Consider the following 25,740-nt stretch of genomic DNA (forward strand, 5'->3'; position numbering starts at 1 on the left):
ATGGGAGACTTGATGTGTGAGCACTGCAAGATCTTCCCCTCAGGGGATGAAGCCGCTCTGGGAAGAGCAGAAGGTTCCAAGTTCCCTCCTTGGCTTCTCCAAGACAGGGCTGAGAGAGATTCCTGCCTGCAACCCTGGAGAAGCCACTGCCAGTCTGTGAAGACAACACTGAGCTAGATAGACCAATGGTCTGACTCAGTATATGGCAGTTTCCTATGTTCCTATGTTCCTTTCTTCCCATGCCTGGGAGAAGTGGCTCACATTCTGCACAGCATAGCACAGTGGTTTAGCATTGAGAGTATCTAAGACATGGTGTTGTGCAACAGCCCTGTTCTTCTGCGACTGGAAATTGTGCTATCACAGTTCCACAGGAAATAATGGATGTCGAATCACACAACTTATTGCATAATTTGAAATCATAGTAGAAGAAGAGGACTGTTCTACAACACCATAGAGATGGTGTTGCAGACACTCAGAATAGCATGGTCAGTACTGAGCTGTCTGTACTTCACTGCACAGGATGTGAACTAGTGGGAGCAGACAAATGACGTTCTCATGGACTGTGGGGAGGGGCATGCTAGTTCAGGGGGCGGAGCTTGCTGGCATGGCTGTGTCAGTGCTGTACAGTATATAATGGCTGAAGAGGGCTTAAGAAACTTGTGGGGAGGGGTGTGAAAAGTGGGGGGAGCCTATTCACAATTGAAAAAAAAATAGTGTATAATCTGAATCTTACAGGTGCTGAATTACACACAGAATAATGAAATTGTTCAGAAAATATAAAGAAGCCTAACAACATTATTTTTGTATTGTTTATGATATGGAGCATACAGGCTCTGATCCTTGAGTGTTTGTAATATATATGAGCATCAAAAATGCATGAGCAAGAAATTTGGTCCTGCATGCCAGCCTTGGTGATTGATCTCAAACCTGCTTTCATGCTTTCTCACTATATTGCCCTTTATTACTGTTTGCTCAAAAATTGCTTAGTGTGGCAGCTTAAAATCCAATTACAGACAGCCTCTTCTTGCAGTCTTTTTGTTTGAAAGTTCTGTCTCATTTCTTGGCTCAGTATTTTTGTCTTAATTCTATGATTATGACCGTGGTTTACCAAAGCCCTTTTATCAACATTAGCACTTCAGAATTCAAAAATACTTGTTATTAAATCATATAAATTGTGCTTCAGATCTAAACTTCCCCCAGCCCGTTCTTGGTATATTAACTATTGGATCACAGCATTGGTACGATCATGGCCTCAGCGCTGTCATTTTGCACTGTCACAAAATGACAGAATTGTTCTCCAGGATTTATTGAACAGTACTTTTAGAATAAGTGCTACATCTTTTGATGCAGGATGCTTCTAGACAAGTTGTTTACTCTGCAATTGCTACTCTTTATTCACACAATGTTTAATGGGGCATCTACATGACCTTGTCAGCAAACTGTGGTTGTCCCATGTGTCTCCCTGCTTCTTATATTACTTTTGGGAGCTTAGACAATCTAACTCCTTGGGGGGGGGGGTGCAAAATAGAAGAGCAGCACAATTTCCACAAGTGCAGATCACCTTAGCACTATTCGTCCATCTTTTTGAAGAGGCAGAGTTTTGATATGTGCAATTATTTTCATTATTGCCTAGGCTCTTCACTCTCTCTTCACCATGGTTGCCCTAGCCACTTTATCACCATTCTTATAGACAAATCCATGGGGGACAAGCCTATCAATGGCTACTGGACTTGATGGCTACAGTATATGCTACCCCCAGGCTAGGTGGCCAGATTTGGCTTTTAAAAAGCCAAATTCTGGCTTATGGCCCATTTGACCCATGAGTATACCCCTTAGGTCCTGGCAACCTTGCCCCCAGGTTCAGAGGAGTATTGTGGAGAGAACTCCATCTACTTCTCGTGAGCTTCCTGAGTCAACTGTGGGAAACAGGATACTAAGCCTTGGCCTGATCCAGTTGGACTCTTCTTACGTTATCACCATCACTATCTGTCGGTGTTGGTGTCTTTTGTTGTTGTTTAGCACTAGGAAACAAAGACACATAGGCTGCACCCTCCTCCATACCCCTTTGTTTTCCCACATCTCTTTTATCTGGTAGGGGTGATGTTTTCTTACATTTGGACAAAGAATCACAGCTTGCTTGCCTGCCCAGAAATAAACTACTCCCCTAGAGCAAGATGTATCGAGATGTCCATCTTTCCCCTTAAAAAAAAAAAAGGACTTTAAATAAAAATTATGATTTAAATAATAAAATTCTCGTTAAAAGGTTTTAAATAATATTCAAAACATTTTACGTTTCATAAACATTTATCTCATTGAAATGTTTTTAAATCCTCATTAAAAGGTTTTAAATAATAAAATAATGAATAATAAATGTCTATACATCTCCCCTGTCTGCACTTCTTTATCACTTACTTCAAAGCACTTACTTCAAAGATGTTTGAGAGTCCCTGAATGGAACAGAAGGCACATGGGGGTCTCCAAAACATAACTTGTGGAAGAGGCACCATTATGGTTTTTCCCCCTCTCCCCAAAGTTCCCACACTCCCTGATGTAGGTTAGCATGGCTTGCCTTGCCCACTCTCTGTTCGGTAGTGATGGTGAAAATATGAGGTGCCTCCTCTCCCCAACTCCCTTTTATCACCTTCTCCTTATTCTTTTTCTTTCAGTGCCTGGGAGCTTTCCAGATTACACCCCATAACAGTGCCACTATGTGCTGATTAAGTGTGCTTCTGTACTGCCTGTGTTTTGACATCGCAGTCCATGCACTGTCAGCAAGGTGCCATTTCCGATGCCTTCTTTTGGGTTTTATCTTTGCATTACAGTACTACAACATTGTTAAATAAATAAATAAATAAAGCTGTAAGTTTAGCGGTCCGTGCAAGCTAGAAAAGACTGCTCCCCAAAATATGGAATATAGTAAAAACTGACTTACAAAGATGGTATAACATGAACTTATCTTTAATGGGAAGAATTTCAGTGGTGAAAATGAATGTCTTACCCAAAATGTTGTTTCTTTTTCAGACTATTCCTATAATTAATACTTTAACTTGTTTTAAGCAATGGCAGAAGGGCATAACTAAATTTGTTTCGCAAGGGAAAAGACCAAGAATTAATTTTAAAAATTTAACAGATGCAAAAGAAAGAGGCGGTCTTACCCTACCAGACTTAAGGTTGTATTTTGATGCTGTTTGTTTGACGTGGTTAAAAGAATGGATAACATTAAGAAATTCTAGAATACTTGATCTGGAGGGATTTGATAGAAGGTTCGGATGGCACTCCTATTTGTGGTATGACAAAAGTAAAGTACATAAAGATTTTCTTAACCACTATGTAAGAAGGAGTTTAATGAGAGTTTGGGTAAAATATAAAAAATGGTTGGAACCTAAAACTCCGTTATGGTTATCCCCGATTGAAGCTCTAGTACGTAAAGAGGTAAATATGCAATCGCAATGGGGTACCTATAGGGATTTGTTATGTTTTCAAGAAAAGGACTGTAAGTTAAAAAGTTTAATTGAAGTACAAAATTTGGTTAATAATTGGTTCCAGTACCATCAGTTAAATGAAGTTTATAAGAAGGATCTTAAAGTTGGATTTGAGGATCAGATGTCGAGATTTGAGAAGTTGCTGTGTGAAAATGATGAAAAATTAGTTTCTAAAATGTATAAGCTCTTGCTTTTGGAGGAGACAAGAGATGTAGTGGTTAAAACGACTATGGTAAAATGGGCTCAAGATGTGGGGTATAATATAGAAATGGCAGCCTGGGAAAAATTATGGAAAAACCGATTTAAAGTTCACTGCATGTTATGTTTTAAAAGAAAATTGTTATAAAATGATGTATAGGTGGTATTTGACACCTAAAAAACTGGCATTAATGTATAAAAATGTTTCAAACAAATGTTGGAAATGTGGACACTCTGAAGGAACTTTTTTTCATATGTGGTGGTCTTGTAGGAAGGCTAAGGCCTTTTGGGACATGTTAAATAATGAGTTAAAGAAAAAATTTTAAATGACATTTCCTAAGAAGCCAGAATCCTTCCTGCTGGGAATAACGCAAGGAGTGTTTTCTACAACCAACTTAACATTTTTTATGTATGCTACCACAGCAGCCAGAATAATACATGCGCAGAAATGGAAGAGTAATGAACTGCCCTCAAAAGAAGATTGGCTGATAAAATTTTTGGAATATGCGGAGATGGCAAAGCTTACAGTACTGATAAGAGACCAAAATTTGGAATGCTTTAAAGAAGATTGGAAACCATTCTTACTATACTTAAATAACTATTTTCTTAATATTGATTTTAAAACAGGGTTTGAAACTGGCTGGTCGTCCAGAACAATCATCTCTCCAATGCTCCAGGTTAAGAGACGAGCCTCTGGCCGATCAGACCGCTTGCCCACCAACTGCACCACTGGCAATCTCCTCTGCTTGAGAGCAGGAGCACATACCTTGCTGCCACTGGTCGAGGGCACACCAGGCCTATTAGCACTAACAGCAGGAGTAAGGACCCCCAGGTATGTTATTGCAGGTGCCTCAGCATCACCAATGTCCCAAGACGATTAGTGTCCTTGCCCTTGCTGACCTGTGCCCTGTAGTAGGGTGCAGGCAGCATGTGTAAGACAACCAAGGCAGAACACAAAGTCGCCCCGCAGCATGTTGCAAACAGAGAAGGCGGTCTGGCCCCATTTTTGTGGTGGTGCTGGTTCCTTCTGCTCCTGGGGGCACCCACATCCACCCTCAGTCTGGGGCTGATAAGGTCCAGGAAGTGCAATGACTTCCTCTTGCTCCTCCTCAGTCTCAGATTGGGGGAGGGGGTCATCACACTGATAAGAGGGATTGGGGAGGAGGATGGAGAGAGTGATCTGGCTGCTGGGCTACCATAGGAACATAGGAAGCTGCCATATACTGAGTCAGACCATTGGTCTATCTAGCTCAGTATTGTCTTCACAGACTGGCAGTGGCTTCTCCAAGGTTGCAGGCAGGAATCTCTCTCAGCCCTATCATGGAGAAGCCAGGGAGGGAACTTGAAATATTTTGCTCTTCCCAGAGTGGCTCCATCCTCTGAGGGGGATATCTTACACTACTCACACCACTCTTACACATATCTTACACACACCACTCTAGGACACCACACACCCCGCCAATGTGAAGCTATACATTTGCTGCAATCCTCATTATTCCCTATGAGGAATTCCAAAATACTTTAAAATTCACCAATAATCAGAGGAGTGTCCGATTGCCTTGGGGTTTTGTGGGTGGTAGGCACCCTTGGGTGCCTACCACCTACCCCACTTTTGTGCCCCAAGGTGCTCCAAAATAGGGGATATGGGCTGGTTCGAGTCCCATTATACCCTATGAAAAAAATAAAAATAAAATTCAAAAATTCATTAAAAAATCGTACGAGTGTCCGATTGCTTTGGGGTTTGGGTGGTAGGTACCCATGGGTGCCAGTTACCACCCCACCCACTTTTGGAGGTTCAAACCCATTTGAACCAGTTCAAAACGGTTGTAATCCAACCAAACCGGGGGGGGGGGGTTTCAAGCAAAACCAAAACCGAACCACCCCCTCCTGGTTCGAACTCGGTTTGAATTCGAACCAAACTGGGCAAACTGGTTTTGTGCACATCCCTATTCTGCACCTGGGTGTGATGGATGCACTTGGCATTAAGGAAGCTCAGGCCAGGTGATGGCAAGGCCTCCCTTCTGAAGGCCCTGCTGCTGCTGCCACCACAGTTGCTCTTGTGGATAGATGCCACAAGATAGCAGCCCACTTCCACTGGAGCAAAAAGGGTAGGTGGGTGCTCAGGAGAGGCATTGTGAGTTCTGTCTGTCTGAACACCTGAGCCCTCAAAATGTTCTGACCCCATGGAACTCCAACTTTCTCTTGCTCCAGAACCTGCAGTAGCAAGAGGTGGCCACCCATGACCTGGCAAGGGTGTGTGACTTGGGAGTGTGTGACCTGTCCGACACAGACTGGAAGCTCACTTCTGAGGTTGTTTTGATACTTGAGCCATTCCTTGTTGCCACAAACAGCTTGTGTGCCAAGACAGCAACACTGAGCCAGACTTTGCCCACTGCACTTCTCCTGGATAGGACAATGGATGACCTCCAGACCTCACTGACCATTGGGGAAGCCAATGGCAGATCACTCTGGCAGATCAGCTGAAGACTGGAGTGGTGGAGTGGTTCAGCAACATCTTGGGTCAATCAGCAGAGCACATCTATCTATCTATCTATCTATCTATCTATCTATCTATCTATCTATCTATCATATTTTTATACCACCTGATATGTAGATCTCTAGGTTGTGTACAAAATTTAAAACAAATATTTAAAAATCAGCACAGATTAAAATACACGAAACGATTAAAACACTAGCATAAAACAGAAATAAAAACAGTAGCATAAAACAATTGTGAAAACAAATAATTAAAATTAATTCTGATTAAAGCCTGTGAGAACAGGTGAGTTTTGAGGGTCTTCCTGAAAACAAGCAGAGAAGGAGGTGCTCTTATTTCAGCAGGGAGCATATTCCAAAGTTTTGGTCAGTCTTTGTGACCCACCAATGAAGGGCAATGCTGTCACCCCTGACGAGCTGCTCAGGTGGCGGGACTTCCTGGTTCAAGAGTTTAGGTAGGCTGAGGAGAGAAGGCTGAGTCTGAACCAGGAGGAGGGTGCTGGAGTGCCTCCTTCTAGTGCACACTCCACCTCCAGCAACAGCATCACCACCACTTCTCAGGCCAGCAGCATGGTGTCTCTGGCAGCACCAACACAGCCAGCAGTCCTGCCTGGGTGTTCTGTTCTGCAGTACCTGTAGGAGCCAGTGGCAGACGCAGTGCTGGAACTGATCCAGTTTTGGGCAATGTGTCGTCAAGTCTGGCTGGACTTGGCAGCAGTTGCCAGATGGTTCCTCTCATGCCTGCCAACCAGCATCCAGAGCAAGACGGTGTTCTCCATGGCTGGAGATGTGGTGCCACCCCATCGTTTGTGCTTGGATGCTGGCTTGGCAGAGCAGCTGATCTTCCTAAAGGTCAACTTCCCCTTGCTGGGCTATCCTGAGCTAGATGTGGAGGATGAGTGATTCAAGGTCACCCGCACCCACTGCAACACCACTGGCAGCTTATCCCACCCTGAGCAACCACCAAACTAGATGTATCACAGTCTGCCTATTATGTTTTTGTAACTAAGCTTTATTTCAGAAACGACTCTATTTTTCTCCTCCTTTCCCTCCCTTTCCTTTCTGATTCCACCTCCCATACTCTCTACAGGATTCCCACTGGGATAAATTTCCAAACAACAAACATAAAGTATTACTAGATAGGATACAATGATTGGTTATCAAAATTTAATATTACTGAACTATGGGTAGGACTTAGCATTTCAAGGGTAATAATATAAGCAACAAAATATATGATTGCACATTGAGACACCTTTTTTTCCTAATGGAAACAGCCAATAGCTGATATGTGCAAGGGGTCGTGGGTGACTGTAGCATCGCTCACACCCTTGTGTGAGTAACCCCTACTCACTGGGCAAAGAGGCACCTTTTAACGTGGTGATTCTCTTTATTTAGCAGGGGGAGAGTAACTGGCCCTCTCCACCCCCAGCACAGTACCACTCCAGTGACTGTTGCTGGTGTCTATGTTATATTTCTTTTTAGATTGTGAGCCCTTTGGGGACAGGGATCCATCTTACTTACTTACTTACTTATCTAACTATCATTTCTCTATGTAAACCGCTTTGGAAATTTTTTTGTTGAAAAGCGCTATATAAATATGTGTTGTTGCTGTTGTGCACATGTAAACACCCGTGCTCCATGAAAGCAGTTGCACAATGTGGCACCCATTATTTCCAATGAGCATTGCATCATGCAACTGCACAGGTATGTTTACATATGTGCCAAGGCACGGGCTTCATCTGGTACATAAAACAAGGGAAGGAGTTATTCTCAGGCTTCACATTTTCAACACAACTTCTCTAGTAATTCCTTCACTGCAATTATTTCGGAAATGGAATATTTAAAAAAGAAGTGAGGAGCCAAACTGAATCCATGGGCAGCCCACCCATGTCACTTTGTGTAGTATGTCAGCCTATGATTATGTCTGGGTTCATTAATTCAATTTATAGGCCACCCTTCAGTAACAGACTCCTAGGGTAGCATACAAAGAATAAAATCAGATATAAGAAAACTCCATTATTTATTTATTTTTATTGACTGAATCAACAATCTTTCCTTCACAGATGAATTAAACAAAAAACAAAATAAGTAAGCAACATCACAGATATATGACAAAGTGTCCAGACCCTTGCACCTTTTTATTTAAGGGACATAATATGTTTTAGCTGATTTTCTTTTCTTTTGTTTCTTCCATGCTTAAGATAAATATAGGCTGAGTTTCTGGAAGCTTATTAAACTTTAATTTTTCAATTTACGAATATGCGCCTAGAAAATTTGTATTAATGTACAAACTAATGTACAAACTCCCCCTCGGGGAACAGGAATTCTGTACATAAGATCATTTCTAAGTATAGATGATGCTACTCTGTATGCTAAGCGTGCAGATGGAGAATTAATAATCCCAGCATGGACGATAGCCCTTTAGTCCCCATACTCATCTTTGTGGGTAGAACTGAGTGAATAATGAAAAGGAATTGCCATAAGTATATGTTTAATTTCTAAATGGATTCAGTTTGGCTCCCCACTTCTTTTTTTATATCCAGTTTCTGCAATAATTGCAGCAAAGAAATTACTAGAGAAGTGTTGAAAATGTTTAGCCTGAGAAGAGCTCCTTTCCTTGTTTTATGCACCAGATGAAGTTTGTCTCATTACCTAGGAGAAAAAACAGACATTGTAGGCCACAAATGAAGAAAAGTCTGTCTCTTTTAATTCACTCACTTAAGAACATTTTTGTGAGCCTAGGCCCAAAGATGCTTTAACTAGAGATGCTGCCACGGTTAGCTCAGGAATGAGCTTCAGGAGTTTGTATTACAAGCCCTGCATTATGTTGGAGCTAGGACTCTGGCAGCATCAGCTCTCAGCTGCAAAGTCTCATAGTGAACACTGGAGGGGGTGTTTAGGGTAATGGATAAAAGTGCTGGACTCCTCCTCTCTTTGTTCTTCCAGTGTTAGTCTCCATTTTGTCTCTCCAGAGATGGCTGTTTGTTTTGGTCTCTCTCTTCAGCCATGATCTACAGCTGAAAAAAGCTATAGATACATTTGTTTGTAACCTTTTCTTTAAATAAATCCCGGTAGTTCTTCAGTACTAAAGAACTGTCTCTAGACCTCTTGCTTTGCTGCTTTCTCACCAAACTGGTTTTGCTCTGCTATCTGGGGACTGAACTGCCATTCTTCTCCTACAAACTCTTCTCCAGATTTGATTAAAATCCAAGCTAGAGAAGAAACCTCAGCTTTCACCCATCTAGCCTTTGTCCTCTGCAATCCCCCTTGATGGCAGAGCAATAGCAGCTGTCTAGTTATTGGGCCAGGGAAAGAGTAAGTCTGTGTAAAATGTATAAAACTACAGTTCCCAAGGGCCATTGGGGCCTGTGACCTGGCACACTGCTTTGCACAATGTCAGTCACTGGAGAGGGAGATAGGGAGAAACCTCCCTTTTTGCTTCTCCCTGCATCTGGAGTGTAGCTAATGCTGCTGTTGCTGCCATCCTGGCTGGTATTACCAGCTGAGCTTATTCTGCTCACTCTCAGAAGCCTCCCTGGTTGCAACTGCATCTCCAGGCTTGAAGATTACACTTTTGCTATGCTCAGGAGCTGCACCACAAAGCTCCCAGACTATGTTATACATGGGGACAAGTTGCTTAGTTGGCAGTGGACTGGTCACCCTTAGATTTGGCTGTAAGCCTCACAGGTTAGAAAGGGGATTAGATCCACACTCCCTCGTTCTTTGAGGGAGCCCTGGCTAAGCAGACTCCAGAACTGGCTACTGCAAGTGTCTGGTATTAAAGATCATTTCGGATTGGGAATGACATCTAAATTCCCCTCTTCCTCTTGCAAGAGAGATAACACCTGTTGTTAACGAAGCACTCAGGCCAGGAAGGGAAGGAAGATTAGACAACCGACTCCATTACAATAGGGATGAGCCGGTGATGTAACGTTGAATAGGTGCCCATTGAAACTCTTGATAGAATTATTGGGAAGCTCTTCCCAGCACAGGATATTCTTTAAACGCACCTGCACACCCCAATTGTCCTCACAATCAGCCTTGAATGCTGTAGGCGATTCACGCACATTTCTACCCAAGATGGAGGAAGACACAATGCATTCCAAAAAAGGCTGTTGTCTGGGCTCCCCTATTCAGCAGAGCAGGACAAAAGAAATGTGCCCTCAAATAACGTTTTGGGATATAAGTATTCCTAACTCCATGACCCAGTGTGCTTCCTTGTGTATTTTAAACCTGGGACCCCCACTGCAAAAGATCTCAGTGTTCCATTGTGCCTCTCACTCTGGACCAGGGGCGTATCTAGGGTGGGGAAGGCAGGGCACGTGCCCCGGGTGCCACTTGAAGGGGGGTGCCATTTTAATTTTTTTTTTAAAAAAAATTAAAAATTAAAAATGGCCACTGAAAACAAAATGGCCACTGCACATGCTCAAATGGCTTCTATGAGGCCCTAGGCCATGCCAGGCCTCACAGAGGCCATTTGAGCATGCACAGTGGCCATTTTGTTTTCAGCGGCCATTTTTTAAAAAAAATATTTTTAAAAGTGGCCACCACACATGCTCAAATGGTCACTGCGAGGCCCTAGAGGCCAGTGGGGGAGGGGGAACCTTTGCAGACCCCCACCCATGGCCTTTAGGAAGCCCCCTGAAGGGGCTACAGGTAAAAAAAAATTAATATAATATAATAGCAATAGCAATAGCACTTACATTTATATACCACTCTATAGCTGGAAGCTCTCTAAGCGGTTTACAATGATTTAGCATATTGCCCCCCAACATTCTGGGTACTCATTTTACCGACCTCGGAAGGATGGAAGGCTGAGTCAACCTTGAGCCCCTGGTCAGGATCGAACTTGTAACCTTCTGGTTACAGGGCGGCAGTTTTACCACTGCGCCACCAGGGGCTCTTTATAAGATAAGTCACTGTATTATTCAGTTTGGCACTATGTACAGAGAATCAGGGCTTGTGAATACTGAGCTGAAGCTTATTAACTAGGATTGTATTCATTTGCTCTTACTTTGCTTCTTGTGATAAGTGAGTTAAATGTGATGTCTTAATAATGTGGCTATTAATGGTGAGTTTGTCTTTGAATCAGTGTGAAATCCTTAGTATTAAGGCCCACTGGGAGTTTCTTGCTCTCTGTCTCTCATTTTAACTGTCTTTCTGAAATACTAGAATATATTCCAAGTAGTGACACAGTTTACTCTGCATATCCTTTAATTATTTTCAGAGTATCTGATAAAAGTCAAATTCTCAATTTATTTTTTAAAACTTGTGTAATAGTGATGCTACAATGCATAGTAGAGAATTAGACAGGCACTTCTGTTTAGTTTTCCAAGTACACCTCCATAGGGATCGGCCCAGACCGGTCCGGAGGCCATTGTAAAGGCCTCCGGACTGGTCCAGACCTGGGTGGTTCGGTTCGGGGGTGGGGGTAGCTTTAAGAGCGGCGGGAGGGTTTACTTACTTGCGCACGCGCAAAGGACTACTGGGAGTTTTTTTAGAGCAACATCGGGGAAGGGGCGGCAGGGAGGTATCCTGCTGCCCCAGTTACTCATAACATTACGGCGCCAGAGCGGGAAAGCGGCGGGAGGGGTAAGTAAATCCTCCTGCCACTCTTAAAGCTACCCCCCACCCCAGTGCCGGACCGCAGTGTGGCGGTTCCGTGCACAGCCCTACACCTCCACATAGTATTTGGGTATTTCATGAGCCCCAGCATACTGAAATATATAGTTTCCAGCATTTTTTGGTCTGGCTACGTCCACTGCTAAATAGTTTTTGAAATATTAAAAGATTAATGAGCTTGACTTGTATTTTTGAGCTGATATTATGGTAAAGTTATCTGAAAGGAGGGTGTCAGATGTTTGGACAGGGGGCACAATTTCAGTGCTTGCCCTAGGCGCTATTTTCCCTAGATACGCCTCTGCTCTGGACCCCCAGCAGACTGCAACAAGAAACTCCAGCAGACCACCTTGGTATTCCCCTCTTCAGGACAGGTGATATAGCCTCTTGCCTGGCTCCTTCAGGGCTAAATCTATCACTTTCTCTTATTTCTGAAATCTTGCCCCTCTATCTTAAAGTACCTCTCTAGCCTGCCTGGGAATTTATTCATAATTTGGAACTTTAAGATAAATGTGCCTTACAATAGTCTGTTTCTTAGCATATTTGTCGTGCCTTTAAACTAGGGCCACATAGTAGTTTAGTCTGATTTTATTTTTAATAAACTCCTTTTTTATTTTATTCAAACCTCTCTCTCAAGCCGAATTTCTTGAGTTCATACGTTTGCACAAATTAAGGCTGATTGGAACTCTCTCCCCTTTTGAGCTAAATTCCCTACATTCACCTGAACTAGGGGATGCAGGCCAATCACCCCTGAGGCCATTTCATTAACACTGGTTAGTGAGATTTAAAAGTGGGGTTGGGAACTGGGGGCTTGGTGTGAAGAAAAGAGGGGGCTTGGTGCTTTATGGAGATTTGGTTTGGGCTCAAAAATAAGCTGAGCTACTTTCTGATTTGGGGGGAAATACATCAGCTGATTTCGAAGATGTCAGGCACAGAAGCATCAACATATTTAGATTGAAAACTATTAGGAATACATTAATTATTATAACATTAATTCATGAAAAATATATTGCTTCAGTCCAAACCAGCCCTCATAACCAAACTGGAAGCAATGGCTGCCCTTCCCGAGAGCTCTGATAATTTCTGAGAACAACAACAACAACAACAAAAAACACTACTACAAAATGTGTCTAATGCTCAACTTGTTTATTTGTAAATAAAGCAAATATTACGAATATACCATAAGCCTCCTGAGATCCCTTATCTGAGGGAAACCAGAACCTAAAGCTCAATGAATGAATGAATAATAGTCCCACATATTCCACAGCCATTTATGAGACCAGTTAATGAGCACTTATAGTATTAGCAACTCCCTTCCTCTGGAGGTTCATATGGCCACCTCATTGACTCTCTGCTATCACATGACCGAATCTTTCTTGTCCAAGTGGGCATTCTCCTGAGTTGAATTCAGACATTATGCTGTATGAGTGTACAGAAGTCTGTATACTTATATGTGTGTTTGTGTGAATGACTGTGCCTGTGTTCACTTTAAGAGTGAACCTGGATACAGGCCCTTCAGATGCATGGTACAGGTAGGAAGTGTACCTCTGTACCTGCGTTCAGCATAACATGTGAATGACTGTACCTGTGTACAAATCTGTATCTGTGTACACTGTACACAGCTTGGAGTTGTAGGGGCAGTCCTGCACATGTGCTGGTTACCCACATGCTTTGCTAGTCAGGATGTCAGCCATTAAATTATACAATAAAGAATGATAAATTCAAAATAAATCCCCGTTTATGTAATTTTATACAAGTAATTTACTGTTGAATAACTTCAGTACCTAGCTGACTCTATCATTAATAGCCTATATATATGAACATTCATATTTTTATATCTATATATATACACACACACACACACACACTCAACCATAACCCAGTTAGATTGATTTGGTATGCTGAATGAATGACACACATCTGAAGCAAAAGATTGGCAGGACATTGTTCCTCAAGGTTTCAAGGGGGAGAAACATCTTCAGTCTTCACAGCCCCTCTAGACTTAATTTTCTACCATTATTTGAAAGGAATGAGGCTGTCACATAATAAGAACTTTGGGGGCACTGACCTCGTGCCTTATCTTTTCCACTTTAGTATTTTTAAATCCTAGCATTTCTTCTGCTAACCAGAAATGAGCCTGTAACTGTTGTAATAAGTGCTATCAGCTTAATAATTAATTTATCTTCATCTTCGAGTGAAATGAGTCTCTATATTGTAGATATTATGAAATATTTAGCAAAGCAACTACAGATTTATCCAGTTTCCACATGTAGGTCTACTTTGGCTTCATCTTGCATGATATTTAGATAAATGTTGTTTGGCATAGAGAGTCTTCAAGGTTATACTATATGCCATAAAAACTTGACAAAGTTCTGTACCTTAATGTGAAGCTCTAATATTCTAAATTGATACTGCAGTCCAGCAAGTCACACTACAAGAGATTACTTATCAGCATTATAAGTAATGCTAATCTTCGAAGAAGCTGATCAAGGCTACTTGCAGTGGGGTTCAATACCTTAATGCAACGCCTAGGGAGGTTGTTGGCTCTCTTTCTTTGGAGATTTTTGAGTTCAGCCTTGGCAAGAAACTATCAGGGTTAATTGAAGCACAGGTTAATACTGCCATAGGGCAGAGATTTCAGGCAGAAAGGCCCGTTGGGTCTTTCCCAACGTTTTGAAGGTTTCTCTTGTATTAAATTTCTACAGTTATTTTTACTACGCATGCAAACTTCTGTTAATTACATTCCCAACGTTAGAGGGTAGTCCATCATTTTGATATGTTAGTTCTGGGTCAAATGACATTAAGCTGGGTTTAATTCTGACATGAAAACTGACATGGATAAGGCATTAGCTAGCAACATACAGTATGACATATGCTTCCTGAATAATATTTTCTTTCTGGACAATTGAAGTTAGCGGGTCTTCTTTACTTAAAGAAAGTGAAGGATTTCCATCTTCACAGGTGAATTACTGATAGTGACCACACATAGAGTGTTGTAATCCACTGTAATTAATAAGATCCAGTGAGTCAAAATAGTCACTGGATTACCTTTTATATAATTGAGTATGGTGGTACCATATGCAAATTAATATGCAGATCTAGTTGCAAATATTAGTAGCCTGTAGATCTTCATTTAAAATACTCCCCACTCTCCCACTTGTACAATATGATGCTAATAACTGCATTCATCTTCAAATAGTGTGAATATCCAAAGAGTTCATCATCATCATCAGTCCTAGGTGTCCCTTACATAGAACCTATTGTAGTAGACATATGACAAATATAAGGAAAGGAAGAAATATTGTTTTGTCTAGAGGTGCTTACAATGTAATCAAACAAGATACAATAAGTGACAGTCAAAGTCACAGCTGAGAAGGGGAGGAACACCAGATTCCATCTTCTCCCCACTTCAACTGGTATTCTGCTTTAAGCCATGAGGGGGGAACTGCTAGTTGGATGTTCAAAGGTCACAGGGAAAAAGAATGAAATGCTTCCCTTTTTCCTTTTCCCTGATTTCAGCTGAGTTAACCACAGATGGCATGTAGGAATTTGGAGAGGATGGTGTTCATTTAGGGGAACTGAAGGAAGATGGCAGTCTCGATAGGGTAGCTGAGCTTTCAGGATAAAGGATAGCTAGAAACATGCAGTTGAACTTGAATAGAAAAGTGTTTAAGTAGTCTTTCACCATGGGCAGTGGGGTTGCTACCACATATTCTCACTGGCATGCAGATTACATATAAGTAAAGGTCTTTTAAATCTGGCCACAGTACATTCAGACGGAGAGGAAGGGAACCAAGGGAAACAAGATACATGTATTTCAAAATGTGGTTTATTAAACAATATAGACATTTAAAAAATACTGTAAGGTAATTTTAGGGAGGAAGTCACTGTATGGAATGGGTTAAAACCATTCAATGTGTGCATGGATATTTGCTAGAGTGGCCAGAGGTGGTGGGAGAGAGAAGAAGCCTTGGTAGTGGCAGGGAGTAGGGAAAGTCATAACAACAGACCACAGGACAGCCAAACTAGTAGGTCAGCACAAGCTAAAGAAGAGCCAGTGACCTCAGTTGTAGCAAGCAGGAGAGATGAATGAAGGCAGGCAGTGTGTGGGGTGGGTGGGGGACTGTCCCTCCTAGTCTGCTCAGGAGCATGTGCTGAGTTCTGCAGGGGCCAGGGCTGCAAATCATGGGTAATAATGTAGCCAACCCCTCACCCCCGCCCTGAAGTTACCCAAAGAGGAAATGGAGAGGTTCTGTTGCTAGTCCTGGATTCCTCAAAGATCCAGAAGTTTGGGGACTCCAGTTATCTCCCCAACATGTGAAAATCATTAAGAGGAAATTTATTTATTTGTTTATTTTTATTTAACATATTTTTATACCACCCAAAACTTACATCTCTGGGCGGATCTCAAAGGGAAAGAGAAACTTAGGATTTTTGCAACATCCTAGCTATGTCAGAGGTTTCAGACAAAAATATTTGCTTCTCAAATATATCTCTATGGGAATCTATTTGAAACTGTATGGAATTGATGGGCCTGTCTGGATGTATAGCTAGTAAGAAGTCTTTTGCTAGAGAGGAACCCCCTCCCTAGATATCTAGCTCATTTAGATGATATCTAGAGCTGTAGACATGCTTTGGTATACCATTTTTACGGATCCCAGAGCTTTGTTCCCTTCCTTCCAAATCCCATTTTTTTTGGCCGGGGAGAGATAACAGAGGAAATACATCATATACACACATCTTTCCAGCACCTTGTATTGCTAGCACCTTGTTACCCCAATGTTCACATTGTGACAAAAAGAGGGGGGCATTTATGCAGGCACATGTGCACAGTTTCTTGCAGGAGTGGGCAAGGAAAGGATGGCAACTAGTGTATTTCTCTGGCCTTTGGTTCATACTGTGGAAACCAGACTGATGAATTTTGGGTACTGTATATACCATACAGACAAAGAAACCAAGGAAAAACAATGAGCAAGTACTGCTTAATATATGGCAGATTCTCCAGTTATCACACATCCCCACTTCAGAAATGTGATAGGACATTTCTGAGATGAGATATTGTCTTGTGAAAAATGTTTGTCTGTGGTTTTTAAAAAACAACAACAGCAACACACACAGAGGCTCCTGGAAAAAAATTCTGTATGTGGCCCAGCAGACTAGAACAATCTGTCTAAAGAGGGCTTCTCAAATGCCTGGTTCCATTCTAAGCTGAACTCTAATGGTTAATCATAATATGATGGTTGGCTTGAAAAATATTATAGTATTAATTAAAAAGAAAGAACATCTTAAGGTTATTGAATGAATCCTGCATGCTATATGCTCCCCAGCACTTTATATCAAGTTTTAAAACCTTGTCAAGGGACCTGCAGTTGTTCTGGGAAGTACCCACTATCACAGTTTTGTCAGCCACCACAGAAACATAATCCCTAGTGACTGGAAATGACTAACCAGAAGGTCTTTCTGTATGCCCCATTATTCAGCCTTGTTGGGCAGAACACTGGCTGTGTTGGGAGCTCAGGCTGAGGGCCAGCAGGGACTTCAGAAACAAGCAGGCTGCAGACTGGAGGCCTAGAAGTAGGCTCAAAGTAGGCCAGCTGGAAGCCAGAAGTCCAAAGGCATAGAGGGAGGATGCTGGCCTCCTCCAGCAATGAGTTTACTGAGGAAAATGGTTCGATCTGTATGTCTTTATATTTTTCAGTAGCACCTGAGTGTCCCTCCAGTATCATCTGACTTCCCAGGCCAAGAATCATACACTGCAATGGAATGGCCTAAAGTTCCTGTTTCTGACCAGCAATGCTTGATCCACAAGGTTCTGATTCAAGCCCCATGCCACTAAATGTAGCAGTAGATTGTGACTTGAGATGTTTAGACTTAATGTTTAAGGTTAATATTAGATGTTTAGGTTAATATGAGCACTTGAATTGTGTGTGTGTGTGTGTATGTATGTATATATGTGTGTGTGTGTGTGTGTGTGTATATATATATATATATATATATATATATATATATATATATATGTATGTATATATATAAACATGATGTGTATAAGTTACAATGGAGCAATATGGTCCCAGCAAATCCAACCAGAGGCAAAACCACGGCAACACGCACATACTGAATATCAGTATTTGGAAAGAAAATGTTTAAAAATAGAATTCATCCTTATTAGTTACCAAAGATTGTTCTAAAAAAAGCAAAATGATACTAGATCTCCATGCATGAAAAGCATAATATTCTCACCATCATCCCTATGGTCATAAGACCCCTTAGGAAGTTAATATATCAAGACTTTCCCAAGTAGTCCTATCCAGTTCAGTTCTGAGTATAATTGCTTTTATAAATGTTAGCAGCTGTAGTATATCAGTCTTTTAATTTACCAGCTGATCTATCTATTCAACTGTGCACTGTATTTGACATTGAATTGATACTGATATGATTTAAAAGGTGATAACTTTGATTCAGTAACTAGGGCATATACAGTAATTCAGAAAAGGGTGACTGATTTGACATATAGTGGTTACACTTTAAAAGTTAATCGTGTTTTGAACGCTTCTGCGTATTTGGAGCAGGTCCTGAAATTAAAAGAGGAGGCAGGGAAGGGGACGGAGAAGATAAGGAATGCCAGTCTAATCAGAAATACCAACAAAGCTGAGATGAAGTTTTGTGTGTATGTAATGCATGGAATGTTTGAGTTGATGAATATTCAGCTCCAAGTTGTGTAAGAGGTGAAGAGTATAACATTTAATATGGCATCATGTTTTATGGGGACAGGATCTGGTTTATAATGTGAATTTTAAGTTAGTGGTACAAGGATTGTGTAGTAAAATTGCATACATAATTCATATATTGAAGTGTCGTTCCAAGCTGAAAAGTGACTGTAAAAATGTCATCGTAGGCCTCCATGTTTGTGTTGCAGTAATTTCTGACTTGAAATTATATATATTTTTTCCTACTGACAAGTTTGAACACACATATTGGTTTTTGAAAATGTGAATAGATTCTTTGCATCGTGGCCATCATCACCAGCAATATATATGTTTTGCAGAGTAAATTATATTCAGAGCGGCTCATTATCCACAGGAGCTATGCCCAGTGACATTCATGCAAACCCAATGACTTTTGTGGGCTTTCTTGGTTATAGCAAAACTTAGAAAAAAGGTAACACAGTATGGAATCAGATCTGCTGCTAACGCAATTTTAGATGGAACGTGAAATTTAAAAGGGCAATATCTTCTTGGCAGTTTTCAGAAGCAATAATAAAACTGTGACATCTGTTGAGTCCAAAGGCGTCATTTCTATTTAGACACTCTCAAAGTTTTAATACTGATGTACTGAAAAACTTAGAGATGGGGTTTCTAATCTTGGGCCTCCAGTTGTTGGAGTACAATTCCCATCATTCGTGATTGAATAACATCAGGGCTGGACTGGGGGCACTGAGAGGGCAGTGGGATGTATGTGGAGAGCTTGCCATATTTTGAGCAGAATGGGTACTTAATGGTGGGAGTATTCACTGCTGCTGAGTACAGTGGGGCACAGGGGTGCCCCACAGGTGAGGCGCACCGGGAATATGCTCTGTTGCCCTGTGGGCCAGTCGGAGCCTGAAGAACATTGTGACTGGACATGATGGGAATTGTAGCCCAGTTAGAAGCCTCTGGTTTAGAGAACAGAAAAATGGGACTCAGATTCCCCTTCTCCATCCCTTTCCATATACTGACAGACGAAATCCTTGTAATGTAAGAAAGCAAGATTAGGAGGAGGGGTAAAAGGATCAGTTTTTAATTCAAAGGTTATTTGAAGTATCCTGCTCCATATCTAATGTTATCTCAACCTCAGCCATTCACTGTAGCTGGGATAAAGTAATTTTTGGCACAGGAGGTGAAATTCATGTAATGTTCTCACTCCAAGGTGATTTCTTTTTCACCATCTTGTGATCAGATTTATGTGGGCTGTGTGAAAGATACAATCTATGTTCAGTCTGAAGAGTGCTATCTCTTCTAAGCCAATCCAATTGTTAAGGTTTGCTGAATACACACAGTGGCATGCCTTTCCTTTCACAGGCTAACAAACTGACTAAAAGAACACATGGGTAATGACTGTAAGGAACTAACCCAGCCAACTCACATGAAAGGGATTATCACTGAGTCACCCCTCCCTTTTGCTTGGCGAGCTGACTGGGTTTAAACTTTACTAAAAAGAAAAGAAGGATCTCTGGTAGATTGTCTCACTGCCACCAAGCACTCTTTGGTTAACAGAGTTCCTCTGATGGGAATAGGAATGCGAAAATTTCCTGTCTCCTCTTTACTTTTCTAGCAGGCAAATATAAAAATGTGGTACCAATTATATATGCTTAAGCGGAGCTGTAGCCAGCTGTTTGGTGGCATGTGGACGACAAGCTTCCCCTTCCCATCTCCCAGAGTCACTCAAACACTCTGAGAGGGCTTGTAAAACAAAGAAAACAATTTATTGCTTTATTATATATCTATAAAAAGAATAATTATATTCATTCAGGATTTCACATGTAGCTGTTGCAAATAATATTAACTTAGTGGTTACAAGAGTATTCAAAACTCCCAGATGCTCTTAGGCGGTGCTTAACTTTTCATTACTAGACTGAAGTTGAAGATAGGTAATTGGAAAAGCAGATACTTGGGAATACAAAGCAACACATATAAAAGAAAATATGTTTTAATGTAAGTCCTACTAAAAATACTTTCACCTACGTCTAAACTTCTGAAGCCATAAGCCTTGGCTCCCTCCCCTTGGACCTCACCAGGATCAACCCTTGCAATCCCTGGCCTAGGGACTTCCAGAACTCACCCTGCAAGGACTTGGCAAGACTCCATTGCTCCTTCCTCACCTGAGCAACCCTCCTTCTTCCCAGAAGCCCCTCTGGAGCCCTCTAGTCCCACTCACCTAGATAACAGATAGGGTCATGACCTAGGGTCTCCAGTCTGTCAATCAAGGTCAACTGCTTTATTATTCAATTAACTCTCAGTGCTGGGTGGCTGCCCACTACAATGACTGTAGGGTCCTACAAGGACCCTGGCAGCATCAGCTTTCAGCTGCAATGTCTCATAGTGACCACCTGGGGGGGGGGTTAGGGTCATGGATAAAAGTGCTGGACTCCTCCCCTCTTTGTTAGTCTCCATTTTGTCTCTCCAGAGATGGCTGTTTGTTTTGGTCTCTCTCTTCAGCCATGAGCTACAGTTGAAATTAAGCTGCAGGCCTTTTCACATTCATTTGTAACCTTTTCTTTAAAGAAATCCTTGCAGTTCTTAAATACTAAAGAAATGTCTCAAGACCTCTTGCTTTGCTGCTTTCTCACCAAACTGGTTTTGCTTTGCTATTTGGGGACTGGACTGCCATTCTTCCCCTACAATGATGACATGTGGGGATGCAACTGGGACTCACCTATAACTCCCACCGTCCTTGTGTTGTTGCACAAGTGGGTGAAACATCCCCGCTTTGTCCATGCTCCAAAAATGCTTTGGAAGAGAGGAAATATTTTGCTGAGGGCCAGAGAAATGTTTCTTCTCTTTCAGAGCATTACTGGATTGCAGGCAGAGTGGAGACATTTCATCCACTTGCACAACAGCACCCGTGCTGATATATTGATGGAATATATGAGACCCTATTGCATCCTTGAAGTCACTTATTACCCATGTGTTTCATTAGTCAGGATGTCAGAAAGTTTATCTGATTTTAGATGGATCAGACAATGAAATGAGTGGGGGGAAAGCTCATCAAGTCCACCTTGGGGGAAAATAATCTCATTTTAGGTCATTGCCCGTTTCATCTGAATACCTCTGGCTGACTCTTGCAATGGCTTGTATGCTTCTCCATTTCAGACAAGATATAATCTTATTATAAGATTTGTATAAGCATATTTGTGTATTGTGAAACCTCTTATCATTCTTTAGAATGAGTAAATAACACTAACACATCACACACTGAGATCTGATTTTTCATCTATCATTTGTATTGCCTTGATTTCCGTAGCCTTGCAGCAAGTGTTCAGTGATCAGTGATCAAACTCTCCCAGCCTTCTTATTTTTTTTTAAAGAATCAATGTACTTTTTGTAAAAAGCTTGGGTCCACTGGAGACCAAAGGCACATTCTCTCTCTGCAGAAGAAATACTGCACAAATAGCAGCAATTTAAACCTTTATAACACCTTGCTAAAGTGTTTCATTATAGACTAGATTGACAATCTCTAGACATCAAACAGCATTTCAGGTAACGGGTGGGCCTCCTTTCTTGGTTTCTGTGGCATGACAAAGAAGGAGAGAGCTGCCCTGCTGTTTTGTGTCTGTGAGGGAAACAGCACAAGACATTGGTGTGGGAGTGACTGTGACTGTCTGAATGACATGACTCACACATCATGAATAGTAAGTATCCAAGCATGTATCCATAATGGGTGAAACAGGCAATTCAAGGACAGAACATAAGAACAGCTCTGCTGGATCAGGCCCAAGGCCCATCTAGTCCAGCATCCTGTTTCGCACAGTGGCCCACCAAATGCTGCTGGAAGCCACAGAGAGGAGTTGAGGGCATGCCCTCTTTCCTGCTCTTACTCCCACACATAGACTGGGTAAATTATCCACACATAGACTGGGTAAATTCACAGTCAGGTAATGACAAAGAGGTCAGATTTCTAGATACGCTAAATGACTGTGCCCTGGAACAGTTGTTCTTGGAACCAACCAGAGAAAAGGTGACCTTGGACTTAATTCTGAGTGGCACCCAGGACCTGGTGTGTTATGTCAGTGTCATCGACCCTTTAGGGAACAGTGGCCATAGTGCCATCAAATTCAGCATACATGTGGGGAGAGAATCACCAAGGATGTCTAACACAGACATTTTGAATTTCAGAAGAGGAAATTTCTCCAAAATGAGGAGTATGGTGAAAAGAAATCTGAAAGGGAAAATCAGGAGTCACTTCGCTCCAGAGTGCATGGAGTTTACTCAAAACCACAATACTAGAAGCCCAGTTAGATTGTATACCCAAAAGGAGGAAAGGTACCACTAAGTCCAGGAGTATGCCAGCATGGCTAACGGGTACCGTCAAGGAAGCCATAAAAGGGAAGAAGAGTTTCTTCCGAAATTGGAAGGCTGGTCCAAATGAAGAGAACAAAAAGGAGCACACACTCTGGCAAAAGAAATGCAAGGTGACAATAAGGGAGGCGAAAAGAGAGTTTGAGGAACATTTAGCCAAAAGCATCAAGGGGAATAACAAAAATTTGTTTAAATACATCAGAAGCAGGAAACCTGCCAGGGAGGAGGTTGGACCATTAGACAATGAGGGAGTGAAAGGGATTATTAAGGAGGATATGTAGGTTGCAGAGAAGCTAAATGAGTTCTTTGCGTCTGTCTTCATTGCAGAGGATACTGAGCATATACCTGTTCCTGAAACATGCTTTTTAGTGATGTAGGCTAAAGAACTGAGTCAGGTAGAAGTGACAAGAGATGATGTTCTAAAGTGTCTGGAAAAACTGAAAACTAACAAATCACCAGGACCGGATGGCATCCATCCAAGAGGCCTCAAAAAACTCAAATGTCAAATTGCCGACCTCCTTGCTAAAATAGATAACTTATCCCTGAAATCAGGCTCTGTACTGGAGGACTGGAGAATAGCAAATGTAACACAGATTTTCAAAAAGGGATCCAGGGGTGATCCAAGAAATTACAGGCTGGTTAGCTTAATGTCCGTTCCAGGCAAATTGATGTAAAACATCCTCAAGGATAAAATTGTAAAGCACATAGAAGAACAGGCCCTGCTGGGAGTGAACCAGCATGGCTTCCACAAAGGAAAATCTTGCCTCACCAACCTTTTGGAGTTCTTTGAAAGTGTCAACAAGTGTGTGGATCAAGGTGACAAAGTCTACCTGGACTTCCAAAAAGCTTTTGACAAAGTTCCTCATCAAAGACTCCTGAGGAAACTTAGCGGTCATGGGATAAGGGGACAAGTACATGTGTGGATTGCTAACTGGTTGAAAGACAGGAAACAGAGAGTAGAGATAAATGGAGAGTTTTCACAATGGAGAGAAGTAAGAAGTGGGGTCCCCCAGGGATCTGTACTGGGACCGGTGCTTTTTAATTTATTCATCAGTGATCTAGAAGTAGGGGTAAGCAGCAAGGTGGCCAAATTTGCAGATGATACCAAACTCTTCCGGGTAGTGAAATCCAAAACGGATTGTGAGGAGCTCCAAAAGGATCTCTCCAAACTGGGGGAGTGGGCGACAAAGTGGCAAATGCGGTTCAGTGTTGGCAAGTGTAAACTAATGCACATTGGGATGAAAAACCCCAACTTCAAGTATAAGCTGATGGGATCTGAGCTGTCGGTGACTGACCAGGATGTTGGAAGTGAAGGACATTGCACTGTCTCTTGTCTCAAAGACAGTGGAGGACAGACTAGTGAGTCGGAGGGCTAGAGGGTCAAAACATTGGTAATCCCTTCTCTGCTGCTCTGACACTATCCCTTTGGAATGTAGATTGCTACTCTCAGGGACTAACTCCCTTCCTTCCTGCTTTGCACTTCCTCTCTCTCTTCTCTTCATGTTCCTTCTGCCTTGCAACATGCAAGCTCTTCTCCCTGCACTATGTGTGCAGAGATGCAGAATCCATCTGCATCCGCTAGACAGATAGATTAGAGATCCTAACTCCTCACTTTCCTATCTAAAATGGAGTTCTTTAATAAATGCCATATATATTGATTTGAAACTATGAACTGGCTCCAAGTTACTTTACTCTCAGCATACACGCATGCCTAACCAAATTCTGCTGTGTTGTGCCTCCGTGCACTCTGCTATAATGAAAAAGGGATTCTCTTACCAGAGAGAATTCCCAACACAGGAGAGGGATCTTGGGGTCATGGTGGACAGCTCATTGAAAGTGTCGACTCAATGTGCAGCAGCTGTGATAAAGGCCAATTCCATGCTAGGGGTCATTAGGAAGGGGAATGAAAATAAAATGGCTAATATTATAATGCCCTTATACAAAACTATGGTGTGGCCACACCTGGAGTACTACGTAGAATTCTGGTCACCACATCTCAAAAAGGACACTGTAGAACTGGAAAAGGTGCAGAAGAGGGCAACCAAGATGATCAGGGGCCTAGAGCACCTTTCTTATGAGGCAAGACTAAAACACCTGGGGCTTTTTATAGAAAAAACAACAACTACGGAGAGACATGATAGGGGTCTATAAAATGATGCATGGTGTGGAGGAAGTGGATAGAGAGAAATTCTTCTCCATCGCCCATAACACTAGAACCAGGAGTCATCCCATGAAATTGATTGTCAGGAAATCTAGGACCAACAAATGGAAGTACTTTTTCACACAATGCATCATCCGCATGTGGAATTCTCTGCCACGAGATGTGGTCACAGCCAACGACCTGGATGGCTTTAAGAAGGGTTTGAATAACTTCATGGTGGAGAGGTCTATCAATGGCTACTAATCGGAGGGCTGTGGGCCACCTCCAGCCTCCTCCAGGATGCCTCTGAGTACTAGTTGCAGGGGAGTAACAGACCTGCTCATCTCTAGGACTTCTCAAGAGAGTGCAGTGCAGCTTAAATTATAGGTGCATATCAGTGGCTTCAAGGAAGACTAGAGACATTTGAGCGGTGTGGGAGCAGGTGCTGGGTATCCTCTAAAATCATCCAGATTGATCATCCAGTCCAATGATCAGCATCTGTTTGGCTTTTGGAAATGGAATTAATCACTTTTGTAAAGACAAAGGAATGGGCAAGGACATTCATGTTATTTATTTTAGACATTTGCTCTCTTCAGGCAGACAAGGACACATTGTTCCTGGCTTCACGAACTTGTAAACAACAAGGTGGACCAAGAAGGTAAGAAATGGGTAGCTTTGTACAGAGAGTCTATGTACAATGTGCAGATTTTGTACAATGAGAGTCTATGGCACTGCACAGAAGAGTTCATGC

General features: G+C 41.9%; 1 long non-coding RNA gene across 1 annotated transcript in view; it reads left to right on the top strand.

Moving 5' to 3' along the window:
- Nucleotides 1–18,754, top strand: part of LOC128343436 (uncharacterized) — a 91,059-nt gene extending 72,305 nt beyond the window's left edge. Inside the window, exons 3-4 of the long non-coding RNA XR_008315531.1 lie at nucleotides 4,308–4,512; nucleotides 17,494–18,754. This is a non-coding gene — a long non-coding RNA (uncharacterized LOC128343436). The remainder of the gene's footprint in view (nucleotides 1–4,307; nucleotides 4,513–17,493) is intronic.
- Nucleotides 18,755–25,740: the final 6,986 nt, after the last annotated feature.

Source organism: Hemicordylus capensis, chromosome 2, assembly GCF_027244095.1.
Source record: "Hemicordylus capensis ecotype Gifberg chromosome 2, rHemCap1.1.pri, whole genome shotgun sequence".
Taxonomy (NCBI): Eukaryota; Metazoa; Chordata; class Lepidosauria; order Squamata; family Cordylidae; genus Hemicordylus; species Hemicordylus capensis.